At 41.2% G+C, this 27409-nt stretch overlaps 1 long non-coding RNA gene across 1 annotated transcript in view; it reads left to right on the top strand.

Annotated features, from left to right (window-relative positions):
- Positions 1 to 27352, top strand: part of LOC149447468 (uncharacterized) — a 90693-nt gene extending 63341 nt beyond the window's left edge. The window contains exons 2-3 of the long non-coding RNA XR_016305875.1: positions 11278 to 11379; positions 27278 to 27352. This is a non-coding gene — a long non-coding RNA (uncharacterized LOC149447468). The remainder of the gene's footprint in view (positions 1 to 11277; positions 11380 to 27277) is intronic.
- The last annotated feature ends 57 nt before the right edge of the window (positions 27353 to 27409 follow it).

Here is a 27409-nt window from a genome sequence, read left to right as displayed (position 1 = left end):
CTGTGCAGCTGTCTGCATGTACCACTTGTACGGTAGACAGTTACTGGAGAGTGCCCTTATTGAGAAATACAAGCTGTCTGCTATGGTGGCTGATGGTAGTTGAAATTCATTCACAGATTGCTGTGAATGAATGACGAGGCCATGTGGATGCTCCCTTTTTATTTTTATTAATTTTATTTTTTTTGACAGTGGCTGCAGGCAGAAGGTCCCATGCCTGCTGTCACAAGGGAGAATTGGGGGTATGCAGCAGGTGCTCTTTGGTAACGTTACACTAAATTGGGGTGTAACATATTACCAAAGGTGAACTTATCTTTTTAATTTGAGTTGCGTTCCCTGTGTTTGGCTTGCTTTGTAATAATGGGTTCTAATGTGGCTGAAGTTTGTAGTGTCATGGTTGATTGGTTCCCCTATATACATGTGTTCATCTAGCCTGTCCCTTCTCCTTAAAAAAAAAAAAAAAAAAAAAATAAACTTCTTGTTCTGAGTTATGCAGTATCCAATCCATGCATCACCATTTTCTGTTTTGCATCACCAATGTGTGAGTGCTAAGGTTACTTTCATCTGGCGTTTTTGGGATCTAGGGCAGAATCTCTGCGATTCTGCCCACAATGCCAGAGGTCACTGCAATAGTGACAAAACGTACCACACATTTTTGGGTGCCATTAATCTTCAATGGCACCTTAATGTGGTGTGTTTTTGCCACGTGATAAATTGTGCTGAAGTTGCAGCAAACTGCACTGCACAAAGCCTGTTGCCAAAAAAGGAGCAGGGGTTTCTTTTGGGCAACAAGCGTTGTGTCATGCGGTTTGCCGTGATTTCAGTGTGATTTCTCATGCAAAAATCACGACAATACCAATAAATGTGTTTAGGTATCATTGAAAAATGCATGTGGTGTGTTTTGCCACTATTGCACCACAATTTGGGATTGTGAGCAGTCGCAGAGATTCCGCCAGAGATTCCAAAACGCCAGATGTGAAAGGGCCTAATGTGATGAAAACAGATCTTTCCTATATTACTGTGCCTGCTTGTACCTGTTTTCAGATGTAATTACTATGCAGCTTTCACCTGCAGAACACTAGAATGACAGACCCAGGGATTGTGGGATCTGTAGTTTTTGTTTCCAGTATGTTTATTGAAAAGTTTTACACAAGACAAGGAAAAGTGAATTTCCAAAAATCATTACATGACAATATAATCGCTACTGGAATACAGATAAATGATATTAATGCATTGTGAATAGAGTTTTTAGAATCGGAAGGTATGTACCACTAATTAACAGAATGTTTATGCTCTTTGTGGGAGTGAAGGAAGCTCCATACACATGTTCAATGTGCATCTCCATTAGGGGTCAATTAGGTGCAGGTTGCCAACTACCTCGGGATGATACTCCTTAAATGAGGTAGAGAATGATAAAAGGCATAATATGTGTTACCTGATGACGGATAACGTTAATCTTGTAAGCGTAGTATCTGCGCCCATCAATGCGAGCTATCTACCCCTCAGTTGAGAGAAACGCACCTTAAGTGGCACAAACATGGGTATTAACTCTGAGTTTGTTAAAATACAACTGTAGTAAATATAAGAGGGCTTAGAGAGTCTAGAAAGGACAGAGAAAAGGAAGAGAGGTAAGAGAGGGGTTAATGACTCTGGCTTCTTTTTTTTTAAAGAATTTTTTTTTTCTTTTGTGTACTGTAAAAATGCGAATAAAACGCTGACGCTGCTAAACACTTCTAAACACTACTAAAATTTGACTATAATGTAATAATATATAATGCTATCAGTGGTTTTCATCCAGTGTTTTGTTTTTTTTTTTTTTTTTCCTAGCATTTTTTTGAGCTTATGAAAAACACTAGTGTGCATGGAGCATGAAGTTGGTATTAAAGTGTTACGGAACCCAGGACCCTGCATTCACTATATCTGGTCTCCCACAGTACACAGAACATGAAAATACAATTATTTTAGTAAATATAAACTGCTAAATACTTTATCAGCAGTTAGAGCAGTCTTGTGACTTCTATCATTGTTCAGCAGAGCACTGGTTAAAGCTTATGGGAGGAGCTTTTTTTTTCTGCTTTAGGAGGATGCAAAAGCCCTGACCTGTGTCTGGACAGTGCTGATTGGCCCTGTGCTGATCACATGCACTCTCCCAGGAAAAAAAAACCTCTCTAGCATTACACACTAAACTGACAATGTGCAGAATGGCTACAGGTTCAGTCTATCTCATCAGCAGATAAGATGTGGACATTTGAACAAGAGGAGGGGCAGTGAAGTCCAGATCAAACAGCCTTTTTACACAATGCAGAGGATTAACCCCTTGGGTTCCACAGTAAGAATAGCAAACATGCTTTACTGCATATACAGACTGATTTTACTGTTGTGGGTTTAGTAACCCTTTTAAGAGCACAATTTGTGTATATGACACAAAATTAGACTGAGAAATAACTTAAGCACAGGATGTGTCAACATATCAGGACAATGTAGACACATTAGGGGTTATAGGCTGAGACATGGCAAATTGGGTATAATGTTGAAAAAAATGTAAAGTTTTTAGAGATTATACTCTTTAGGCGGGGCAGCTATGGCAGAATCCATTGTTTGAAAACGCTTTGGGGGTCTTGGTGAACTACAAATGTAGTAATAGCAAGCAATGTAAGGCTGCTGCTATCAAAATAAGCAAAATACTGTGCTACATTAGAAAGGGTATTTGAGGGATAAATTGCTCATTTTGTCCCACTTTACATAACACTTGTAAAAGTGGGGACAAGCCCCCCCCCCCCCAATCCTTGCCGAGAGCAGGCGGGGTTTCCTTTCTCCCCCACAGCTGCTGTCATATTAAAAATTGTCTCAGCTGTGCTGAGTGCGCTTGTAGTCTTTTCACACTTCCTACAGCTGTGAAACTGACAGGTATGGGTGCAGACCTGTAGGCAGTCTGACATTGCACCCATGATACACTGATTGTGGGTGTAATGCTCTGCAGGCTTCCATGAAAAAAATAAATGCACATTTCCTTAAAAAAAAATAAAAATGTGCATTTATATATTACAAAAGTGCACTTAACCTTTAAACGCAAATAGGTACAAATGCACCATTACTATAATACATGAGGATGGCGTTAAATGTTATGTGACTGTTAATACCAAAACACCCAGTATTCTTTACATGTGCCAGTGTCTCATACATAAGTGTGTAAATGTAAATAAAAGTCCATTTGTGCAGTGAATTTTTTCTTATAGTTGATTTTAAACATCTATAAATTATTCAGACTGCAACGTTCCATTAGAGTATTCTTCCTCCACACCACCACACAATGATCACCCCGTGCTTCCATGTGCTCACTCACCAGATGAATATGATCTCTTTAAAATATAAGATCAATATATATATGCTCACGGGTATAGGCCAAATCCTCTCCTCTCATTCTTCACTAATGTTGGTCCACAGAGAATGTCAAGGGAATGCTGCTGCTCACTGTCTCCTCCTCAAAAGTTCACACCAGTTATACATAGACCGGGTTAAAATCGCATAGTGTAGTATTTGTTTGAGATATAGTAAAATTGTATAAGGTAAAAGTATCCCACTCATGTTAAAAGCTGCCTATTTCAGGCATTAAACAGACAGCCTTTGTGTAGCAGGAGCACTGCTACTCAGCTCTCACTGCAGTTGTGTGCATTCCAATCACCCAATATGGCGGGCCAGAACTGGAAGTGATGGACAAAGACTCTGTGTCTCTAAGCATTTCATTGCACTGGTGTCTTCATGAAGATTCCTGAAATTGCCAGAGTGGCAAAACGTGCACAGGACTTGTGAAGATGCCTGTTTGGTTACTTGCTAAATCTAAAGACATTATGAACAAATAGAATGAACAATTTATGATTGGGTCAATCTAGAAAAGCTTTTCCCTCCTCAGAAAATTATTGCACAGTTCTGTCCACTGGAGGGAGTTCACTAATGAGTCTTTTCTAGTAGTTAAACTGCCATATCAGTCTTAAACATCTCACTGTACCAGATAATGTATGTTCATTCAAGATTTTGCAGATAGGACTTTGTAAGATGCTCTTAGCCACCTCCCGTCAGGCCGTTTTATATAAACGGCTGGACGGTGGCAGTGCAGGGTCAGGTGGCCGTTTATAAATGGCCTCCCCGCACCCTGCTTGTGCGTGCTCCCTAGGAGCGCGCAGCACCGCGATCTGGTGCCCGCTCTGTCCTCCGGACACAGTGGAATACCGATCGTCGGACGGGACCTCTGTACGAGGTCCCGATCATGTGATCACTGATTGGCCAATCAGTGATCACATGCAGAGTAGTAAGCAAGATGTCACTTGTGACATCATTGCTTACTATGTGTGAAATCTGTGAATGATCACAAAGGTCACATGGTACAAGGCTCTTCACAACAGCCTTGTACCATGTGACAAGCTGTGACCAATCACAGCTCACTCAGTAGTTCTCAATGGCTGCAGGAATGCAGCTAGAGAGAAGGAGAAATTATTGCTTTTACATCCTTTATGGGTGTAAAAGCAATCTGTGTAGTAAAAAGAAAAAAAAAAATCATCACCCCCCACAAGTAGTAGTGTCACCAAGGTGACACTGTACTGCTAAGGTGACAGTATGTAAAAAAAAGTTTAAAAATTATAATTTTTGGTTATAAACTAATTTGGGTTATTTTTTTTACTAAAAATATAACGGAATAAATTTTGGCCAAGATTTATGATGAAATACTATTTATTTGCAAAATTGTATAAGAAAAACCCTTTTTTTCCAAAATTTTTGGACTTTTTAATTTACATAGCAAAAAAAAATAAAAATCCCAGTGGTGAATAAATACCACCAAAATAAAGCTTTATCTGTCTCAAAAAATGCTAAAAAATTCATTTGGGTACAGTGTTGCATGACCGCGCAATTGTCATTCAAAGTGTGATAGCACTGAAAGCTGAAAATTGGCCTGGACAGGAAGAGTGTAAAAGTTTACGGAGTGGAAGTGGTTAAAGGCTCTTTTCACTTTCAGGCTCAGCTCTCTAATCGGCTATTGCTGCTGTTTCTTGTCAAACTACAGCTAACTGGAGGAGGGCAATAAACAGCCACTAAAATCCTGTATTCCTGGATTGTGGTTTACCTGAAAAATTGAGAAATTGCCTTGTTGGTTTGCGTGGATGACCTAGAACAAATAAACATTTCCAGAATGGCTCTAATCTCCATTCACATGCGCAGAATAATATCACTGGATAGCTGAAGATGTATGTAAGAAAACCTCACATGAAGGCCCTTTGAAGGGTGATATCTGTGGGGCACTTGACAAGTTCATCGGAGGTCGCAATTCCAACCACCCCCCTCTTTTCAGTGTAAGATTAGGCCCCCAAAGCCTGCTTGTCCCAGTGAAGGGGCATCATCAAGAATGGGGGGCGTTTTAGTTTTTCTCTCTGGGTCACAGATGTCCTAGACCTGTGGGTTCAATCGATGGTTTTGAAGTGTTACAAAACAGAGTTCATAACTCTACTCTGTCACTGATTTCCTCTCTCAAATCAAATGCTTGAGGACAGTTAGCTTTGCCCCAAGTAGTCTCTTGTCTCAGGTAGCCGTTGTGTCAGTACCCTCACGAGACAAGTCCAAAAGATTCTATTCAAACCAAAGCCCAATGGGGGGGGGGATCATTCTATCCTGGACCTCAAATCCTTAAACAAGTATCTTCCAGTTCCAACATTTCAAATGGAATCTGCAGGGTTGGTTATTAAGTGAGACGAGGGGCATCTGTAGACATCCATGAAGCCTGTTGTGTTCTCATTTATCCATCTTATCCGTGTTCTCTACCTCATTAAGTTGAAGACTATCACTTTCAGTGCTGCCTTTTGGCCTATCCTCTGCTTAGAGTATTCACAATGGTCTTGCCACCTCTTCTTGCCCATCTAAGAACTCAGGTTATTTGAATGACCTTCTCCTGAAGGTTTCATCTCCTTTCCAACTAGTTGCAAATATCCATAGAACAGTTTCGATGCTCCAGGCTATTGGTTGATTAATCAACTTCCAAAAATGTGCTCTTCAGCCCTCCCTTCACCTAAAACACTTGGGTCTGATCCTGGACCCATCCCAAACAAAGACTTTCTTTCCAGAGAAGAAAATGCTCTCTCGGCTAATGCTTGGGAAATGAGATCAAAGAGACACCGCTCTGTGAGATAATCCATGAGAGTTCTAGGTCTCTTTGTAGTCTCCTTTTGAGGCTTTTTCCATTGGTCCAAATACATCTGAGACCTCTCCAGTACAGCAGCTTGTAGACCTTGAGCAAGCTTCCTCTTTCTCTTGACCTACCCATGCTCCATTTTAGCCAAGGTGTCTCTCCAGCCCAGCCTTATTACACATGATCAGATGATAATCTGATTGTTAGCACACAGCTTTCATCCAAAATTATTCAAAGGGACAAGCACGAAACTGTTGTACAATACCAGACATCTTCACTTTGACATTCCATAGATTGGGGCCCTCAGATGTGATTGCTCTGGCCTCCAGGTTCAACAACAAGCTACCTCCTGTTTTTGGCCCGGAAAAAGGATCCTCTAGCACTGACCGCAAATGCCTTTATAATCCCCTGATTTCAGTTCAAGCTAATCTGTGTTTTCCTTGCAGTGCAAATTCTACCTTGTCTGCTCCATAAAATTAGAGCAAGAAAAAATGCCTGTGATTCTCATTGCACCAAAGTGGCCTGGAGGAACCTGGTACACATAATTTCTCAGCCTTCTAGGAAATGACTCGACAGCCTCTGAACAGGCCAAGCCTTCTGTCTCTGGGCCCTCTAATCCATGCTGCTTCTGAGTCACTAGCTTCAACAGCATGACTGTTGAAATCCAGGTCTTGGGACAGAAGGGTCCCTGCGTCTTTAATTCCTACCTTGCTAATAGCAAGAAAAGCCACTTCCAAAAAGGTCTGTTATACATGGAATTCCTCTGTTGCCTGGTATGCCACAGGTGCTTCAATCCCAGAGATTACGTTTTGCGTCATATTCCTGCCTTACTACAACTCAGACTTGATCAGAACGCAACCTAAAGAACCTTAAAAGGACAGGTTTTAGCCTTTCACCACTCTTCAGAAATGTGGCCTCATTCTTGTCAAAAATCTCTATTCAAGGTGTCTCTTGGGTCAAGCCTCCCTTACAGCACCCCTGTATTTCCTTGAGACCTCAACTTGATTCTGCCTGCCTTCCACAGGGAATATCTCCTTGGATGGCAACCTGCAATATGGCCTTTTCGGTTGCTATCAAGTCTGTCAGAAGTGTCGTTCTGCTGGCGACCCTCTCTTGTAAAGAGCCGTTCCTTATTCTTCACAATGACATGGTAGTCCAACTCCCAAGGCCATCTTACAAATCCCCCAAGGTCGATTTTAGTCTTCCAACTCAGTGAAGATATAGTCACTAAGCCCTACAGTCCGGCTTCCGTCCCCTACACTCCACCGAAACTGCCTTACTCAAACTCTCCAACGACCTGCTAACCGCCAAAGCTAATGGCCACTATTCAGTGCCCCCATACTTAAAAATCCCTCCCTGGACCCCAATGACCCGAACAACCTCAGACCCATCTCCCTGCTCCCATTTACATCTAAACTCCTCGAGCGCCTAGTCTACACCCGCCTAAGCTCTCACCTCAACGACAACAACCTCCTCGATCCCCTACAGTCCGGCTTCCGTCCCCTACACTCCACCGAAACTGCCTTACTCAAACTCTCCAACGACCAGCTAACCGCTAAAGCTAATGGCCATTATTCAGTGCTCCTACTCCTTGACCTCTCCGCAGCCTTCGACACAGTCGACCACCCCCTTCTCCTCAAAAAACTACACTCCCTTGGCCTCAGATTCTGCTCTCTCCTGGCTCTCATCTACCTGTCACAACACTCTTTCAGCGTTACCTATAATGCTACCACCTCCCCCTCACTCCCCCTCTCTGTTGGGGTCCCTCAAGGCTCTGTCCTCGGGCCCCTTCTCTTCTCCATCTACACCTCCCTTGGCCAACTCATACACTCTCACGGCTTCAACTACCACCTATATGCCGACGACACACAAATCTATCTCTCAACCCCCCACCTCACCCCCTCAGTCTCCACCCGAATCACACAACTACTGAGCGACATATCAGACTGGATGTCGCTCCACTTCCTTAAACTGAACCTCTCCAAAACTGAGTTTCTTGTTTTCCCCCCAGCTCGCACACCACCCCCATTGACTTTTCCATCATGTCCAACAACGCCACCATCAAACCCGCCCCGCAGGCAAGAGTACTTGGTGTCATTCTGGACTCCAACCTATTCTTCCTGCCCCAAGTCCAATCTTTAACAAACTCATGCAGTCTCCACCTCCGCAACATCGCCAAAATACGCACGTTCCTAACCCCAGAAACCACTAAACAGCTCATCCACTCCATCATCATATTACAACTCGATTACTGCAACTCCCTCCTCACAAGCCTGCCTCGCCGCTGGCTTTCCCCGCTTCAGTCGATCCTGAATACGGCTGCCAGACTCACTCACCTTTCCAACCGCTCCGTTTCCGCCACCCCCCTCTGCCAATCCCTCCACTGGCTTCCGATTGCGCAACGGATCAAATTCAAAATCCTAACACTAACGTACAAAGCTGTCCACCATACTGCCCCGAACTACATCACCGACCTAATATCCAAGTACCACCCAACACGCACACTCCGCTCCTCACAAGACCTCCTTTCTCTAGTTCCCTGATCTTCTCCACCCATGCCTGCCTCCAGGACTTCTCCAGGGTGTCACCCATCCTCTGGAACTCCCTGCCCCAACCCATCAGATTATCACCTACTCTCCTCTCCTTTAGGCGCACCCTGAAAACCCATCTCTTCAGGGAAGCCTACCCCACCCCCTGCTAACTTGCCGACCTCCTCCACTCTTCCTACCACTCCATCCCCCACAGCTATCTCCTCCTGTACCACTATCCCCTCCCTCCTAGATTGTAAGCTCAAAAGAGCAGGGCCCTCAATCCCTTCATGTTTTGCATTGTATTGGTATTGTTCTGTCACATGTCCTGTCCCCCTTTGTAATGTACAGCGCTGAGCGAACTATTGGCGCTTTATAAATACTGTATAATAATAATAATATCAAAATGTGCTTGATGAGGATGTGAGACCATTTGTCTGAAAGCTGAAATTAAACTGGAAATGGCATGATAATGAGCCAACATACTTAGCAAATCAGCCAATGACCCAAAGAAGTGGAGGGTTATGAACTGACCTAGTCAAAGTTCCAACTTGAATCCCATTGAACTGCTATGGGGAGATTTTGAAGAAGGCTGTTCACGGGAGGAAAGCCACAAATTTCTTTATATTGAAGTAATTTTGCATAGGGGAGTGGTCAAAAATTGCAGAGCTGATATTAGACTGGAGGGCAGTTCTGCAAAATGTCATTGCTACTGGAGAGGATAACTATGGGTATAGGATTCTGTTTATGGACTTTTTCTAATTCAATTTTTTATTTTTTTTTTCTATTGGATGAAAAAGATGGCTTTTACCTTCTTCTTCTTTTTTTTCCCCAACCTAACTATGTATCCTGAGTTGGGGAGTGATCTTTCATTTTCCACAGTAAACCATAAGATCGTTTGGTATATTTAAGTAAATTATTTATAAAGATAAGCTTTCCTTTTTTTGTTTTTCAAATATATCACTTTTATCTGTAGGCACTGTTAAAATGAAGATCTAATATTTCTCTGGCTAAATGTTGAAGAATGGAGTGGAATGTACTTTTTCACATGACCCTAATTTATATCAGCTGGCAATGCAGCTATTGATGCCAGTCTCAACATTATTTAGGATGAGACATTTGATTCTCAAAGTACTGCAACTAATAATCTTTAATTCTAACATCCTCTTTGAAGAGAAATACAAAAAAAGTTAGTTTCTAATAGTCTTTGGTGACAACATGTAAACTTTAGTGTACTGAAGTACAAGGTCTGCTTTAAAGCTAGCTATGTGCACAACCTTTGATGCAAGCAATTGACAAGTTTGAGTAAGCACTAGGGCTCATTCACGCAGGGTCATAGAACTGTATATCTGTACAGAGGGCCGTGTTGATCCAGCTGGAAGCTACAAGTGTTCTGTGCATCCAGCCTGGTAAAATCAATGACAAGCTGACAGCTGTATGGATCTTCAATGATCTTTATGCACATCAGTAAATGTAGATCTGTGTGGGACCGATGCAGGGCCCTGAACAGACAGATTGTATTCTGAGCTGTGCATTGGTGCTGCACAGATGTTCATGAAGATCATTGAATGACAGGCTGGTTGCACAGACAACCTGTGTCTCTCAGGTGGATAAACATGGCGCCCATGTGAATAAGTCCTTAGTGATGTCTTCAGTTTGTATATATCAATCCCCTTATTTTTAGATTACTCCTTATGATTTAAAAATTATGATTCAGATGTCTGTTAGCTAAAGTATAACTAAAGCCAAAACCTTTTTTTTAAATTTTGGATAGAGAAGGGGTAAGTAAAAACCAGTGTAATTTTTGCCTTCTGTTTCTCATTTGGGACATTACTCTTCACTTCTGCCCTGTAGGAACTGATATTATTCCAATGTGAGGGAAATCTTTTAGATTTTTTTCGTGGGAACATATGTCCACATTGAAAGATTTCCCAAAATTTTGGCTTTACCTTTGCTTTCATTTCCGGTGACGTTGGTGATCAAGATATTAGACTGAGCGAATATCCCTAACGGGGACACACAGCAATCAAACCTGATGTGCTGTCGAGCAGTAAAAAACTGACAGTGGGTTTAACTCCTCACCACTCTATCCAAGTATTAATATACTTTTAAATATGTTTATTAAAAAAAAGCAGCAAAAAACGTGCCCCTCAAAAGAAATCCGGTTGCTCAAGTACTACGAAAACTTGGTTTAGACACTTTTATATTTTCGTTGATAAGCACCATAAACAAGTGAGGAATTGGCAAGATCCAAAACCTGAGTTTAATATTTCTAGATGTATTTTATTTGCTTTTCATTGGCCCAGTGCTTTGTACCATTTGGCTTGTTTAGTTCATAGAATGGAATATGTAGTTCCAAGGATGTACTTTTTGTTAAACTTTACAGGTCATTGTCATCACTCACTGTGTACATTAACTTAATCTGAATATGATATTCACAAGTCATAGTTTTTTCAAAACAAAAGCATGCAGATTTGCTTGTCCATTCTTAATACATTTTATTATACTCATAAGTTGCCTGCTTGAAATATTTTGTGGCATCTAACTGCTTTTTTCTCCTTCCTTTTTGTCACCCTGCAGTGTTCTGTGCCAAGGTCTTTGTGGCTAGGCTGCTCCAACCTGGTAGAGAGCATGTGCGCACTGAGATGCCTGCAGAGCATGCCCAGTGTCAGATGTCTCCAGGTGCCTTTCTTCTTTCTTGTTGTACTGTTAACTGTATGCTCTGTCTTGTGTAACACCTCCATATTTGTTTTTAGTTTGCCTTGGTGGCCTGAATGCCTGAAAGACCGTTTTGCATGATCTATTGATTTGTTTTTTTATTGGTTAGTGTGCAAATTCTTTGTGTTATAGTGAAGCATGCTTTTATGTCTGGTTATTTTTCCATGAAATTGATTCTGTTTACAAATATACAAATTAGTATCTAATGGCGTATGGTTTAAAATCTAAAATACGAAGTGTGCGCTAAAGCATAAACATAGGATATAGTTTTTTCCTCTGCATCCTTACAAGATACTATGCATGCAAAGTAACTAGACAAGTTGATTAGTACATGCTTTTCTTGAAATTTGGATTTCTTTATGCAGTGTAAAATAAGTTTTTTTGACGTTCATAACTGTTGGATGTTTACTGCCAATTCTTGAGCAGGTAATAGAAAATATTAGATTTGTTTGGTGGGATAGGAGCATGTTGCTGGCTAAGCTTTAGCAGCAAAGGCATTATATCTGATAATTTATGCTGGGACCTCTTGCTCATATGGATGTAGTCCTAATTGGCATTTCCTGTCATGTATTTTGGGCTTTGGCAATAAGGCCTCTCTATTTCTTGAACATTTCCTCTGTATCATTTTTCCGTAATCTATGCAATTCTTTCCAAAACGCCCCCCCCCCCCCCGGATTTCTACGGGTGATTTCAGACAGATAATTTTTACACACAGTTTTGTGAGGGAATTACTTTTCATCTCCCCTGCCCTATTGCAGCCACTTTGATTATTGTTCTGAGTTAGAGCAACTTGGGGGAGAAAATGTTTTTCTGTACCAAGAGCAAAAATTTGTATTTTTATCAGGCTTGATTTTTTTTTTTTTTTCTTTTTACATTTTCTGTATGTACAGAAATATACCTTTTCACCTCTTCTGAGATCCAGTGTTGTCAACATTCCTGTATCTCTTATGTGTCTACAGAACACCTCTCTCCTATGGTATGAAGATGAGAGGAGGTGTTTGTAGTCCAGATCATGAGCACAGCCTAGGGTGACAACACTAGGGTGACAGCCTTTAAGAGAGAAGCTCATTTGAATGGACTGCTGTACCTGCAGACAACACAGAAAAAGTTTCCAAACTATTTTCTGAAACATCAGCCGCATGGAAACCATTTGGTGCTAAAGCACTTGTTCCAGTGCACAGGAAAATTCACAGCCTTTTTTGTGGACTTTGTGGTGCTGTTAAGAATTAATGGCACCCCACACATCTGCTAAACAGCAACACGATTTGTCTGCAGATATGGATACATGTACAGTTTACATGCATTCCCTCACCCGCAATACTATGACCCTAGCCTAACAGTGGCCATTTACAATTCAGAATCACATGTAAAGTAATGATTTAGAAATGTTACAGATTAATATACTATGCTCCTCGGAAATGTGGAAAGCACTTTTGTTTGGATACAGCTGCATACTTGTGTGTAATGCAGGTTTGCAGTTTGACACTGTACTAATGGCACTGGGTAGGAAGGGGTTAACATGAGGGGCGATCAAAGGGTTAACTGTGTGCTGGCTGTATTTAACTATGGGGCGGTGTGTTGGTGCTTCACTGTAATCACACTGCTTTGCATGACTGTGCTTTGCACAGCCATGCAAAGCAGTGTGCACGAACTGTTTACATTTAGTTTACAAACAGTTCTCCTCCCCGTCGGAGATGCTCGACAATCACTGGGTGCCGATGAATAATCACCAGCCAGAACCCGGTGATTGGTAGCCGTGACTGGCGGCTTGGATAGGGTGTGTGCGCACCCCCTACCCGGAAATCCAAAATCACATATATATGCTTCAGAAGACTTGTCAAATATTTGAACATGGTTCCAAAGTGAGTTGACATTGAGGCAGATGGAGCAAAAACAAAATAATTTACATTTTATGTATTGTAAGGGCTTGTTTTACTCTAACTGCGCTGGCCCGTGCTGGGTAGCCTTCCCAAAGCACAGTCCAAATGCACAGACAAGGTAATTTACCATGTTCACATTTAGATCCGTTTACACCACTTGCTGCAGTGGTGTGCGCTAAAAGTATATATCGCTCCATTATTTTTTTACCTGCAGTATTTGAACAATAAAAAAAAAGGCTTTCTGTTTTCAGAGCAGCAGCACCACTCTCAACACAGCACACACCAATGGCTGCGTTTTTAAAACCGCTGCTAAGGTGATCAGTTTTGTCTGCCCAGGTTTTATTTGTGTTGTAATTTTTATAGATTTTTCATGGTAATGGAAGAGCAGACTAGATATTCCAAGACCTTGTCTTTCTGTTTTGTGCCAGCTTTTTTTTTTTTTTCCTTTTGTTTTGGGATACTGTTGGGTTGCTCTGCTGCCTACAGGGGGATTTGGACACTGGAGAACAAAAAATGACCAGCCTTGTATATAACACCTCCTACTCCTGGCATGCAACAGTTTTTTTCTGCTAGTTTCCTATTTGTTGAACACCATTTCTCTGCTGTTCTTGGAAAAGACTGCACAGGCCCAGAAAAGATTTTTCTGCTTGTTTGGTTTGCTATATTGCTTAAAAGTAATGGCAGCAGAATGGTCCCCCAAGTCCTTGGATAGGCATATTGGGTGGAGAAGGTGGTTTCCAGGGGCTACAAGCTGTAGTATTCCACCCTCAGCCCTTTGTTAATGCCTTCTAATCTGCCTGTGTCACTACAGTACACACATTAAAACCTCTCTATTCAGCTAATATGGGTTTTCTGGAGGAATGGGTAATAGAGCAGTAGCCTTCGTATCTGTGGTAGCATGGTTCCAGGGGTTTCATGCCAACTGTTCTTAAGCAAGGGTGCATTCTCCCCATCTTATTTCTCAAAGCCACAAATGTCTTCATTCTGGCTGATAAATTATGTATCGAGTCCACCATCTCTGACATAGCCTCTTTGCTGTGAGTCCCCAGCACTTGCAGTTTGTCGCTCTTCCATTCTGCCTAGCTTCCACTTCTTGTGTGTTCACCAAGATACTTGCTCCTGTTGAAGGAAAAGTCAGCACAGGTTCTGTCCGAAAAGTCAGCACAGGTTCTGTCCGACAATGTGGTGCAGACATTTTAGTTCTTGCTAAGGTTCAGCTGGATCCTGAACCTTCAGAAGTTAAAGGAACAGACTCGTCAGTTGAAATCTTTGTCTTATCCTCTACACAGTTCAAGCCAGAATGTTTATTTCCCTAGGAAAAACTTCAAACTCTCTGCTCCAAGACCCATTCTCTTTAGTCTAGGAGTCACCTGACCATCTAATTTTACATGAGAGTTTTGAGACTGATGGTAGTTTACTTTGAGGCAGTCCCATTTGCCCACTTCCACTAGAGGCCCCTATAACTCATCATCCTGTCATTGTGGTTTAAGCAAGTCTATTCCATAGACCGATATGTCTGATACTGAAGACCAGACCTGGCCTGGTGGCTCAGAAATCCAGCTCTGGGGTTAGGGAAGTCCTTCATTCTGGGATCTTGTAACATTTTCAAAACCAATGAGAGCCTCTTGAGGTAGTGAGGAGTTTTAAACATTTTGTTAGTATAGAATACTTAGACATTGAAGGAATCTTGTTTCCCAATAAACATTCTGGAGATTTGGGCAGTTTGGTTGTTCCAGTCGGGATACCTTAACTGGAGGGTCATCCAACCACCATTCAGTTGGCCATGGCATGTCAGTGGCGTATATCAGTCATCATGAAGAAACCAGGAATATTGCTGTGGCAAGAGTAGTGGAAATAATTCTGTCCTGTGCAGAACTTGACATTCTAACCTTCACTACCATTCACATTCCAGATAGACATGGACAATTGGCAAGCATACTTCCTCAGTTGGCAGTGCCTGGACCCAGGGGAATGGTCCCTACACTTGAAGGTAATCCAGTATCTGGATGTGGACCTCTTGGACTCCAGATTCAACAACAAGATGGACAGGTTTGTCTCCAGGAGCAATGATCATCTGGCAGAAACAGTGGAGGCTCTGGCTTTGTGGAATCACTATAGCCTAATATATGCGTTTTCTCTAAAACACCTTCCTTGTCTGTGCAGTAGTATGAGAATGGAAGGCATTCTTGTTGTACTCCTAGCTCTAGACTGGCTCAGGTGGATGTGATACACTGACCTCATTAGACTCCTGACAGATGCTCCTTGGGCTTTTCCAGATCCTAGCTTCAACTCTGAGGCTTTTTTTTTTCCAGGTTTTCTGTCACTTTTCAGTGCACTCCTTGAGATTCTAATTTGTTTCTCTTAATGCTTCAAAAATGCCTACTGAACCTGTTAGGCATACTATATTTCCTTTTTCCACTCATTCACAGGGTTGCGTTTCTTGTAGCCATTACTTCAACGAGGTGGGTCTCTTAGCTGACGGCTTTGTCCTGTAAAGAACCCTTTCTGATTTTTACATAGGGATAAGGTGGTGTTAAGACCTAGAGACTTCTTCCTTCCCAAGGTCGTTTAGACCTTTAACCTCAACCAGGAGATTGTTCTGTATTTTTCTGTCAGAATGTGTGTATCTACTTCGCAGGCACTTTTACCTTTAGAAAGACTGACTTTGTCATTCCCTATGGCCTCCATTAAAGGGCGCCTTCTGCTTATTTCACAATTTCTTTGTTGCACAGAATAGACCATTATTCAAGCTTATGGTCTTAAGGATCAGTTTCACCCTTTCCTGGCAAGGCAGACTAATCAATCTGTGAGTGCTTCTTGTGATCAGGTTTCTGTTTCCCAGATTTGCGAGGCTGGCACGTGAACTTCTGTCAACATGTTCTCTTAAATTTTGGATGTTTAGGCCTCTAAGGCTGGATTCACACTATTACGCTTTTCCTGTGGCTGCGTTTGTGCGAGCACAGCGGCCCATTCATTTGAATGGGCTGCTGTATCTACACAAAACACAGGGAAAAGGTCCCTGCGCCTTTTCCAAAATTACAACCACAAGGAAACCGCATAGTGTCAAGTGTTTTTCAGCATGGGAAAACACTGCAGTTTCCAGAGAGTGGGGGTGCTATTAAAAAATTAATGGCATCCTTGCGTGTCTGCCAAGAGTAGTGCCCTTTTGCTGAGGGTGTGGGACATCGTGTCAACCACACGAAGTTTGATCCTAGCCTACCCATTTTTCAAAGTAAGGTTATTTAGGCATCACTTTGAGCTGCTGGCAAACCTTGGTTCTGCTGTTTTCTTCTTGGCCTCTTAGCATCCTGATGTTGTTGCCCACTCCGTTTTTGATGCCCTAACAGTCTTGGAATTCCTGTATCCCTCAAAAAACAAGAAAAATATGAGTTTTGTACATTAAAATCAGTTTTTTGGAGTTTGAGGGACGCCGGTCCCCCCCCGTTCTTTTTTTTTTTTTTTTTTTTTGGTCTGATTATACCTCCAAGCTGAAGTATGCTGGGAGTAGGAGGGATTATCCCAAGATGGTCACTGTTTTGTTTGCTAGTCTCCTGCTCCTCCTGCAGGTGTCTGTATAACACACCAGTCTCTGAATTCCTGTTTTTTAGTGAACTCAAAGAAATGTATTTTATGGCAAGTTCAGAAATCCCACTTTATTTGCCTTTGACATTATTGTATTATGTGCATTTTTCAGTGATATCAGTCTGTAAAAGCTTAAGGTAAAGAATACACGATACATTTTGAATCGTGCGGGGAAAAAAAAAGCGAGTAGCTGTTTGTCCGAGACCTCCATTGCGCTAGAGCTATTATAGAAGCACTAGCACATTCAGATGCTTCCTTACTTATTTGTCTATTTCTGATCTTTTTTTTAAAGTATAACTAAAGGCAGAACCATTTTTTTTTTTGGGTCAGAATGAAGAGGGATTAGAATACCTGTCGGTTTTAATGCTGACTGTAGCCCCTTTAGGGAGATTGACACCCTCTATTTGTCCTAGTGGCCACTATCCCTGAGAATGGAAGTAAAAGAAAATTCTAAATTTTGGGAAGTCACAACATCTAGAATTCTAATAGTGACACTAGTTCTGATGACCCTGGTGACAGCCACGTATTTCCTCATTTGGATTGGAGGGATTGTGATACATATGTGACATGGGTGTATAGAATATATGTGTGAAGGATAATTGACACTCAATTGCCATAATTTTAGTAGGATGTATCAGTGAAGAAGTAACTAGAGTTTAGAATAATAAGACAAGGACATTGTTAAAATCTATCAAGGCTAGATCTATGATTCATAGTTACCAGATGTGCAGTCGTAATCAGTCAAGGACTCATAGTTACAAGATGTATAGTCTGAACAAGTCAAGGTTAATAGTCACAATAGTTAAACAAACAGTCTATGCGCATGGCAGTAGACAAGGACACTGCGAATTATGAATATAGAAGACGGGGGATTCTAAGGGATCTCGGGACTCAATGAAGACGCGGCAGGCATGCCTTGCGGTGATTTCCCGGATTTCCCCTTTGCTGATTGCTGGAGTCCCTTAATCGTTGGGCAACGGGTGATGCTACAATTTCCGGTGATGTATTGATGCTTTATTCTTGCTATAATATGATCTAAATATGATTTGCAATTCTGACAATTCTTATGTTGTTATACTAACAGAACTTATTCAGTAAATCATGTTTTGCTTTAATATTTATTAAGCCTAATCCGTGTATTAGTGAGTGATTGTAGTAGTGTTAAAAACACTTTGTTTTGAGGCAAAACAGGGATTTCCTCTCAATTTATGTTTTGGCTATGGATCAGGAAGTAAAGGGAAATTTCCCCATTGGGACACGGATGGCAACAGTAAACTGACAAAGTTTAAATCCCTCCCTTATACTATACGTAATGAAAAAAGTTTTGCCTTTTAGTTCTTTAAGGTTCTAATTTTTTGCATACTAGTCAATTTTGCTGTATAGTCAATTTTGCTGTATAAGTGCATCCACCACTATATATTTTTTTTTATTCGTTTTTTTTCTCCCTGGCTGGTTGATTCAGTCCACTGGCTGTTCCTACACAGTAGCTTCCCATTGAGTTTAATGGGACTCTGTCCTGAGTGTCTCCTGCTTTTAAAACTGGCCCAACAGAATCCTTAAAGGCGGTAATGAGCATCCGTTCCATACTGTAATTTTCTGATACAGTTACTGTTTTAGAAAACACTAAATAAAAAAAAAGTAGAAAACAAATTAGGACATTTTTTCCCAATATTTTTCGACCAAGTGTAGGGGTCAGTTGAAAATAAAGGGAAAGGGTTATTTACATGTAGGATATAGCTTTTGGCTATATCCTACATGTAAATAACTTTATAAAATGTATGCTGTTTCTCTAAGAACAAAGAGCCTATTTTGTCATCTTCTGTCCTTGTATATAATAGAACTAATTTATACATTGCTGGGATTTTACAACATGTGCAACCATTGACTGTGTCCTCAAAATACGAAAAAAAAAATCAGTTAAATATGGCAACAAATTCACCAATAATTGTGTAAAAATTTAAATAATTTCAGCCGTGCTTGTGAATAAAAATCAATATGTATAAATTCAACAGTACTTATGTATAAAAATCAGTGGAAACATGAAACCCAAATTAAAAAAAAAAGTCCCGAAAAGACCAGTGGTGTAACATCCTCAAATTTCCATCAAGTGAATCTTCCAATACTTATAATCCCCAAGGTGTTCCCTTCACCACACTCAGGAAATCCACTTACCAAAAGTGCATACCAATCTAGTTACAGATGAGGCAGTTCGTATAGTCTTCAGACACACACGAATGTAAAAAAAACCAGAGTGTGATGATATCCAAATATTCTCACATTTTAAGAAAAAAATAGCAGGCATCAAGCTGTATTGATACACATAATACAGCTTGATTCCTGCTATATGCCTGCTTTTTGATATGTGAGCATTTTCGGATTGTGTTTAATTATTCTATAGGATTTATATAGGGCTAACAGTTTACGCAGCATAAGGACAGACAGTACAATTTAGTACAGTAGGAATCAGAGGGCCATGCTCGTTTTTATAAACCATTTTATAAACCATTATTGGTGAATTTGTTGCCATATTTGACTGACGTTGATTGTATTTTTAGGACACATTGAATGTTTGCACACTTTTTGAAATATCAACACTGTATAAATTGAGTTATCTAATCTATTCTTTTTTTTTTTTTTTTTTTTTTTTTTAAATCCCGCTAAATGGGATTTATGGATACAGAGGATGATTGATGTTTACCCTCCGTTCACATCAAGCCTGACTTTGAAATCGTGCAACTTACAGTGAAGTTGCACAATTTCGAAGTCGGGGGGACCTGACAATTTCAGATGCGATTTGCAAGACATCTGATACAGATGTCTATGCAAATCGCACCAAAAGTAGTGCATGTACTACTTTTGAAATCGGTGCTGCTCCGACCAAGTCGGAACCGCATCGATATGACTGCTCCAATAGAGTGCAACTTGCAACGTGATTTTCAAGTCGCAGCATATGGAAATTGCATGCCAAGTCGCATCCAGTGTGAACTAGGGCTTGGGGGGGTTAGTGGAGTCCAGCTCTAGCGTGGAAGGGTTCACTTATTCAATATAATATCCAAAATATATTAATTTTGTCCTTGTACAAAAATCTTTTAAAGATGTAATAAAATTATAGTACAAATAAAAGACCAGGTAATGAATTTTTTTTCATTCCTTCATGTTTTTTTTGTCAATTTTTTTTTTTTGGCAAAATACAGTGGTGAGTACTTTTTGGTTGGATCCTTTTGAAGCTTTTTAGTCACTGTATTACAAATAAATTTGAGGTTATCTGTTGTTCTAATATAAGCAATAGTATAGTTAGTAAAAAATATTTCTTCCTGCAAGGGAATGCTGTAATGTGCTAGCATTCATCACCTACTAGCACATTTTGAGAGACTTACCTTAAAACAAGGCCCTCCAGCAGTGAGCTGTCACTGCTGACAGGATTTTCATCTTCACCTGGTGCATATGCACAGGAGTCACGGGTTATAGCACAGAGCTCTGAAGGAACGTAGTATGCTGTAGTACGTAGAGAGCATACGCCATGACATCACCTTCTGCTGCTCACTGGAATAGGAGATATTCATTTTACCTACAGGTAAGCCTTATTTATAAGTCGGCATGCACCGCAATTTTGGGTGGCCGAAAATGTTTTTGGCTGAAAAATACCCCTTTCGGCTGTTGGCTGGAAAAAAAAAAAAAAAAGCACCAATACAGGTGCCGAAAAAAACGTTGCCACACCCGCTGCTGCCACCGGCCGCCACTCGGAAGTTCTCAGCCTTACCTGAAAAACCATTGATCCCAGTGCTGGCCATAGAGATGAGTGAAGGAAAGATGACCGCCACTCATCTCTATGCCCTTGGAGGACCGGAGCGATGTCCCTTTCCGTTCCGCCCATAATATTTTTTTTTTTTTTTAAGCACTAGATCAAGGCTTTTTTTTTTATTTTTGATCCAATGCTTTACATTGCAGAGGAGAGATGTGGGGTCTTATTGACCCCATATCTCTCCATAAAGAGGACATGTCACTAATTATTTCTATCACAAGGGATGCATGCATTTCTTGTGATGAGAATAAAAGTGATTAAATGTTTTTTTAAAAGGACCGTGCAAAAAAAAAATAAATAAATAAATAAATTAAAAGAAAAAGTTTAATGTGCCCCCGTCCCCCCATGAACGCATATGTAGGCCACGCCCACATATGAAGAGTGTTCAAACCGCACATGTGAGGTATTGCCACGAACGTCAGAACAAGAGCAACAATTCTCGCACTAGACCTCCTCTGTAACTTTTACACTGCTAACCTGTAGAAATTTTCAAAGCTTCACCAATGGAGATTTTTAAGTACTGCAGTTTTCACGCCATTCCACAAGCATGCACAATTTTAAAGTGTGACATTTTGGGTATCGATTTACTCACCGTAACATCCTCTTTCATATTTTAGAAAAAATTAAGGTATATATTGTGGGTTTTTTTTTTTTTTTTTTTAAATCCGTGTATTTTATTCCAAAAAATATATATTCATTTTTAAAAACAGCGCGTTTCGGTTTTCGGCCAAGTGCATTTTGAATTTTTGGTTTCGGCACCAGAATTTTCATTTTGGTGCACTTCTAATTCTAAGCTGTAGGTAAAAATGTCAGGCACTCTGCTTTGTTTTACCTTTTTTGTTACTTTTATTTACAGTTAGGTTTATAATAAGGCTTACCTGTAGGTAAAATGAATATCTCCTCAACATGCACCACTTAAGAGATATTCACATGTTTTGCAGCTGGAGACGCATGGGCACTGCACTTTGAATTGAGGGCACAGTGAATGTGTCGCATGCGTGGGAGTGACATCGTCATTCCTCGGCTTTTCAAACGGCTGGAGCCCACAAAACTTAAGAAAAACTGGGTGAAGATGGAGCCCTGTCAGCAGTGACAGCGTGTAAGTGGAAGGCTCTGTTTTAGAGGTACATCTTTTATAATGTGCATACATAATAGCACATTATACACATTATGACATGCATACTTGCAGGGGAACCAATTTTTTTTTTATTTTTAAGTTGACTTTACTAACATTCTATGCTCCTCTCCAGATAAAATATACCTGTTTCTAACTGTCTTTTTCTAAACCGAAATAATAGAAATATATATACACAGTATATGTAAGTTCTTTCAGGGGCTTTCTTGAAAGTTGGGTAAATGCACTGACTAGTCATTTTTATGAGAGGTCATGGAAATGTCCAGGTTGTTGAATATCAAATGGTTTAAAGGGGGGGGGGGGGAGCTAACATATGATATGGCGATGTTGGGTTTTTTTTTTTTTTTTGGGAAATTGGCTATAGGCTCAGTGGTATTCATACTTTTAGCCTCGGTTCACACTTTATAATGCATATGCATTGCACAGGAACCGCACTGCTTTCCTGTGCATTACACATGTATTTCAGTGTGGTGTGATTTGAGGGGGAAGAAGGGGGACTGGCAGGAACACCAAGTATTTCACACAAAGGAAGCAATACAAAGAACAGGATACTTTTTCATACCAAGTAGTACTTGTTACAGCAGACATATATCAGGAGTATGAAATGTTTGGTTTACATACTGTAGCCAGGTTGAAAAAAAGACACTAGTCCATCTTTTTCAACCAATAGAAAAAAAAGTGAACTCCTGCTTACACAACCCTATACCCACAGTAGATCCAGAGGAAAGCAAAAAAAAAAAAACAAAAAAAAAAAAAACAAAAAAAAAACATGATCCAGTGTGCTTCAGTGGGTAAAAAAAATCCTTCATGATCCCCCAGGTGGCAGTCGGATATTTCCCAGATCAACTACCCCTGGTGTTATTACCTATAAATGTTAGTATCCGGTTATATTTTGTGCATTTTGGTATGCATCCAGGCCTTTTTTTAAACCATATACTGAGCTGACCTGAACTAATGGTGCCCTCTTGTCCCCTTTTATGACTTGAAAGTGAAATGCTATACACCAAGTTCACTATATATACCACTGGTGTATTTAACCACTTGCCTACAGGGCACTTATACTTCCTTCCTACCCAGGCCACTTTTCAGCGCTATTGCACTTTGACAATTGCGCGGTCATGCAACACTGTACCCATATGAAATGTTTATAATTTTTTTGAGAGCGCTTTCTATTGGTGGTATTTAATCACCTCCTGGGTTTTTTATTTTTTTGCTAAACCAAAAACTGAAAATTTTGAAAATAATACGTTTTTTTCTTATTTTTTGTTATAAAATTTTGTAAATAAGCAATATTTCTCCTTTACTGATGTGCGCTAATGAGGCTGCAGTGATGGGCACTGATAGGCTGCACTGATGAGGAGGCACTAGTAGGTGGCACTGATTGGCATTGACAGGCATTACTGATGGGCACTGAAAGGCAGCACTCATGGCACTGACTGGCGGCACTGAAAGGCAGCTCAGATGGGCACTGATATGTGGCATTGATAGTGCACTCATGGGCACTGGCAGGTGGCATTGAGCACTGACAGCTGGCTATGATGGGCACTAAGAGGTGGCACTGCTGGGGCTACACTGATCATCAGGGCACACTGATCATCAGTGCCCTGATGATCAGTGTACATGTCCCCTCCGAGGAATGCCGATTACCGGCTCTCCTCTCGAGCTGTCAGCGTGACAGCTCGTGAGGAGAGAAATGCCGATAAGCGGCATTTCCCTATTTACTTGCAATCAGCTTTCCATTGATCGGTGATTTACTGTGTCCAAGGGACACAGCGTACCACCAATCGCTGCGCGCTCACGGGGCTGCACACGCGCGGTTAGAGTGGGAGGAGGTCATATGACCTCCTCCCAGAAGGAGAGAAGCACCTTGCGCCCGTCATTGCCTTATATGGCAGGCGGGAGGCGGTTAAGTAGCTATTATGTATGTCTTCACTATGAGAGAAGTGGAAAACCATAAATACTTTTTTAAAATGGACAGTTATGTATAAGAACTTTCAAAGATGCGAACATGCATTCACATGCCAAATCACGAAAGTAGCTCACGTGTCTGCCGGACATTGTCCGCTGCGTGCACCCTCTGTCACAAGTGGTTGTTCTGCTGTGTTGATTTCAAGCCTAGGATATCTGGAAGCAAGCATTAAAGCAGCGGTCTTGTCTGGTCACTCCATGCCAGTCCCTGTATGTCAGCTGTTGTACTGTACTACTGTACCTATTAAGGTACTGTAAAATTAAACACCCTTTCTTTACAGCATTTCTTTTGTTTGTTCTTTATGCATTTGTGTGAGAAGTAGCCCTCTAAATCATTGGTTTCAGGTATTCCAATCACCTCCATGGCCACATGTATCTAAAATCAAGCACCTAGGCATGCATACTGCTTATACAAACATTTGTGAAATAATGGGACGCTCTCAGGAGCTCAGTGAATTCAAGTGCGGTACCATGATAGGTTGCCATCTGTGCAATAGGCCCATCCATGAAATTTCCTTGCTACTAAATATTCCATGGTAAACGGCTAGTGGTATTATTACGAAGTGGAAGCAACTGGGAACAGCAACTCAGCCACAAAGTGGTAGGCCACGTAAAATGACAGCGGGGTCAATGCATATTGAAGTGCACAGTACGCAGAAGTCATTAACTGTCTGCAGAGTCGATAGCTAAAGAATTCCAAACTTCATGTGGCCTTCAGATTAGCACAACAGTGCTTAGAGAGCTTCATGGAATGGGTTTCCATGGCCAAGCAGCTGCATCCAAGCACTTGCATCACCAAGTGCAATGCAAAGCGTCGGATGCAGTGGTGTAAAGCATGTTGCCACTGGACACTAGAGCAGTGGAGATGTGTTCTCTGGAGTGACTAACCATGCTTCTGTGTCTGGCAATCCGCTGAACCTGTCTTGGTTTGGCTGTTGCCAGGAGAACAGTACTTGCCTGACTGCATTGTGTAAAGTTTGGTGAAGTGGGGATTATGGTGGGGTGTTTTTTTTTTTTTTTTTTAGGGGTTGGGCTTGGCCCCTTAGTTCCAGTGAAGGGAACTCTTAAGGCATCAGCATACCAAGACATTTTGGACAATTTTGTGCTCTCAACTGTGTGGGAAACATTTTTGGGAATGGCCCTTTCCTGTTCAAGAATGACTGACTGCACACCAGTACACATAGCAAGGTCCATTAAGACATGGATGAGCGAGTTTGGGTACGGTGGAACTTGACTGGCCTGCACAGAGTCCTGACCTCAACCCGATAGAACACCTTTGGGATGAATTAAAGCCGAGACTGCGAGCTAAGCCAAGGCAGGCGTCCCAATACTTCTGGCAATATTGTTTGTGTGTGTATGTATGTATGTATATATGTATGTGTGTGTGTATATGTATATATATATATATATATATCGTATTTTTTTTCTCCATGAGACGCACCTAGATTTTAGAGGAGAAAAACAAGAAAAAAGTATTCTGAACCAATGGACTGCGAACATAGTACAGGAGATGACCAGAGACTGTGGACATAGTACAGAGAATGACTAAAGACTGCTGACATAGTACAGGGGGTGACCAGAGACTGCTTTGGGGAGCAGGGGGGCGGCGGGTACCCGCTCCCACTTCCGTGCAGTTGTCACTCCCCCCCGTAGTCTTGTGGGACAATTGACGGGTCCCAGAAGGGCCATTCACAAGCTGTCACAGCCGGGTGCCCTCACTGAAGATGCCGGCGCCAGGGAGACTATACGGCGGGTGAAAGCAGGACACCGCTGGACCGAGGAACAGGTAGGACCGAGGAGCAGGTTCTTCTTCACAATAGAGCCGAGCGGCTGGCCTGGTATTCTAATGCGGTGGCGACCGGGGGGCTGGCCGGCCGCTCCATAAGACGCATAGACAATTTTTTTTGGGGGGGGGGGGGGGGGAGTGCGTCTTATGGAGCGAAACATACGGTATATAATTTTATTTACATTTTTTTTCTAGGCAATATTGAATGTGTAAAGTCATGCACTTGGCTAAAACTATGCATGCAAGTTACTAAGTAGAGGGGAGAACATCTGGGGTAATCAAGAATGGAAAAGGATCTGAAGGTCCTTTTATAGATCAGACTTGACAATAGCGTGCAGTACCAAGCAGAAGCAAGCAGGACTATGGCAGGCAATTATCGTGCTTTACAAAGGGTCAAGAGATAAAACTATAACTCCACCACTTTACAAAACTTTTGGTTCAGCCACATCTTGGTATGCAGTCCAGTTTTAGTCAGCAGTCTTGAAGGGTGTCTTTGAGCTGAAAAGTAGAGTACTGAAGTCCAGAGAAGGACAACCAAACTAATAAAGGGGATGGAGGACCTCGGTTGTGAGGAACGACTGCAAACATAAAGCTTATCCTTCCTGGAGAAGAGTCTCTTGAGGGGATATGATTGCAATATACAAATATTTAAATGGTGACTATATCATAGGGAGAAAAACCATTTACCAGAAGATGCATGGCCACACAACGATGTTAAATGAGAAGAGGTTCAATCTTAAAATGCATATGGGATTCTTTACTTTTAGAATGCAGTTAGTATGTGTAACCCCCTTCCATAGTTTGTAATGTCTGTGGGAAGTATGGATAAAATAAAACATTTTTAGCGAGCACATTGTACAGGGATATGGAAATTTTATAGTGACATCATAAATACACATGTTGAACTATGGATGGATATGTGTCTTTATTCATCCTTACCAACAATGTAATATAAAGTGTTAATCACATTCAGCACTCCTGGCCTTATGCTGATTATCCTAAGAGCAAAAAACTGTGTGTATAAAGAACTATTTGTAACTAATCTATATCATACAGGCTGAGGTAGGAGAGTCCCTACTGGCATGTAAATGCTTTGCCTTAGAGCAGTGGTCTCCAAACTGTGGCCTGAGTGCCAGATGCGGCCCATTTCTTGCTTTATCCGGCCCTTAGGGCACTTTTCCTGCTACTAATGCACTACACTATTCTTCCCACTGACACCAACAAAGGTGCTTAATTCCTGTTACTAACATCAATGTGTCAGTATTTCTTCCACTGACAGCAACAATAGGGTACTATTCCCCCCAGTGAAACAAATAGTGGGGTACAATTCTTCCCCCTAATTCCAAAGATGCACTATTTACTCTCACAGACGCCAGTACAATATCTACTCCCAATGGGCACAGTCCGGCCCCCCTGATGTCTGATGGACAGTAAACTGACCCTTTGTTTAGAAAGTTTGGAGACCCCTGCCTTTAGAGCGACCCAGACCTGTCCCATAAAAGTATGCAGTGCATGATTATAAATGTGTTAAGGAGATGTATCCTATAGATAGCATGACTAGATTCAAGTGTTGTGTCCATTTATAATGGAACTGTATTTGGAAGCTTTGCATAATTAATTAGCTTTGCATGCAGAAGTGGTAATTTAATAGCATATTAATTTATAAGTAGTACAGAAGAATATTAAATCCTTTTATTTGTTTATCTTAGAACACTTCGGTAATGGATGATCAAAATGAAGATGAATCTCCAAAGAAAAACACATTATGGCAGGTAGGAATTGAAGATTTGTTTATCATCACTAATAGATTAGTGTGCTCAAGTGGACCTGATGCTGTTCAA

The sequence above is a fragment of the Staurois parvus genome, unplaced genomic scaffold (assembly GCF_062004578.1).
Source record: "Staurois parvus isolate SC_StPar_1 unplaced genomic scaffold, SC_StPar_1.0 ptg000685l, whole genome shotgun sequence".
Classification (NCBI taxonomy): Eukaryota; Metazoa; Chordata; class Amphibia; order Anura; family Ranidae; genus Staurois; species Staurois parvus.
This window is presented reverse-complemented; position numbering and strand designations above follow the sequence as displayed.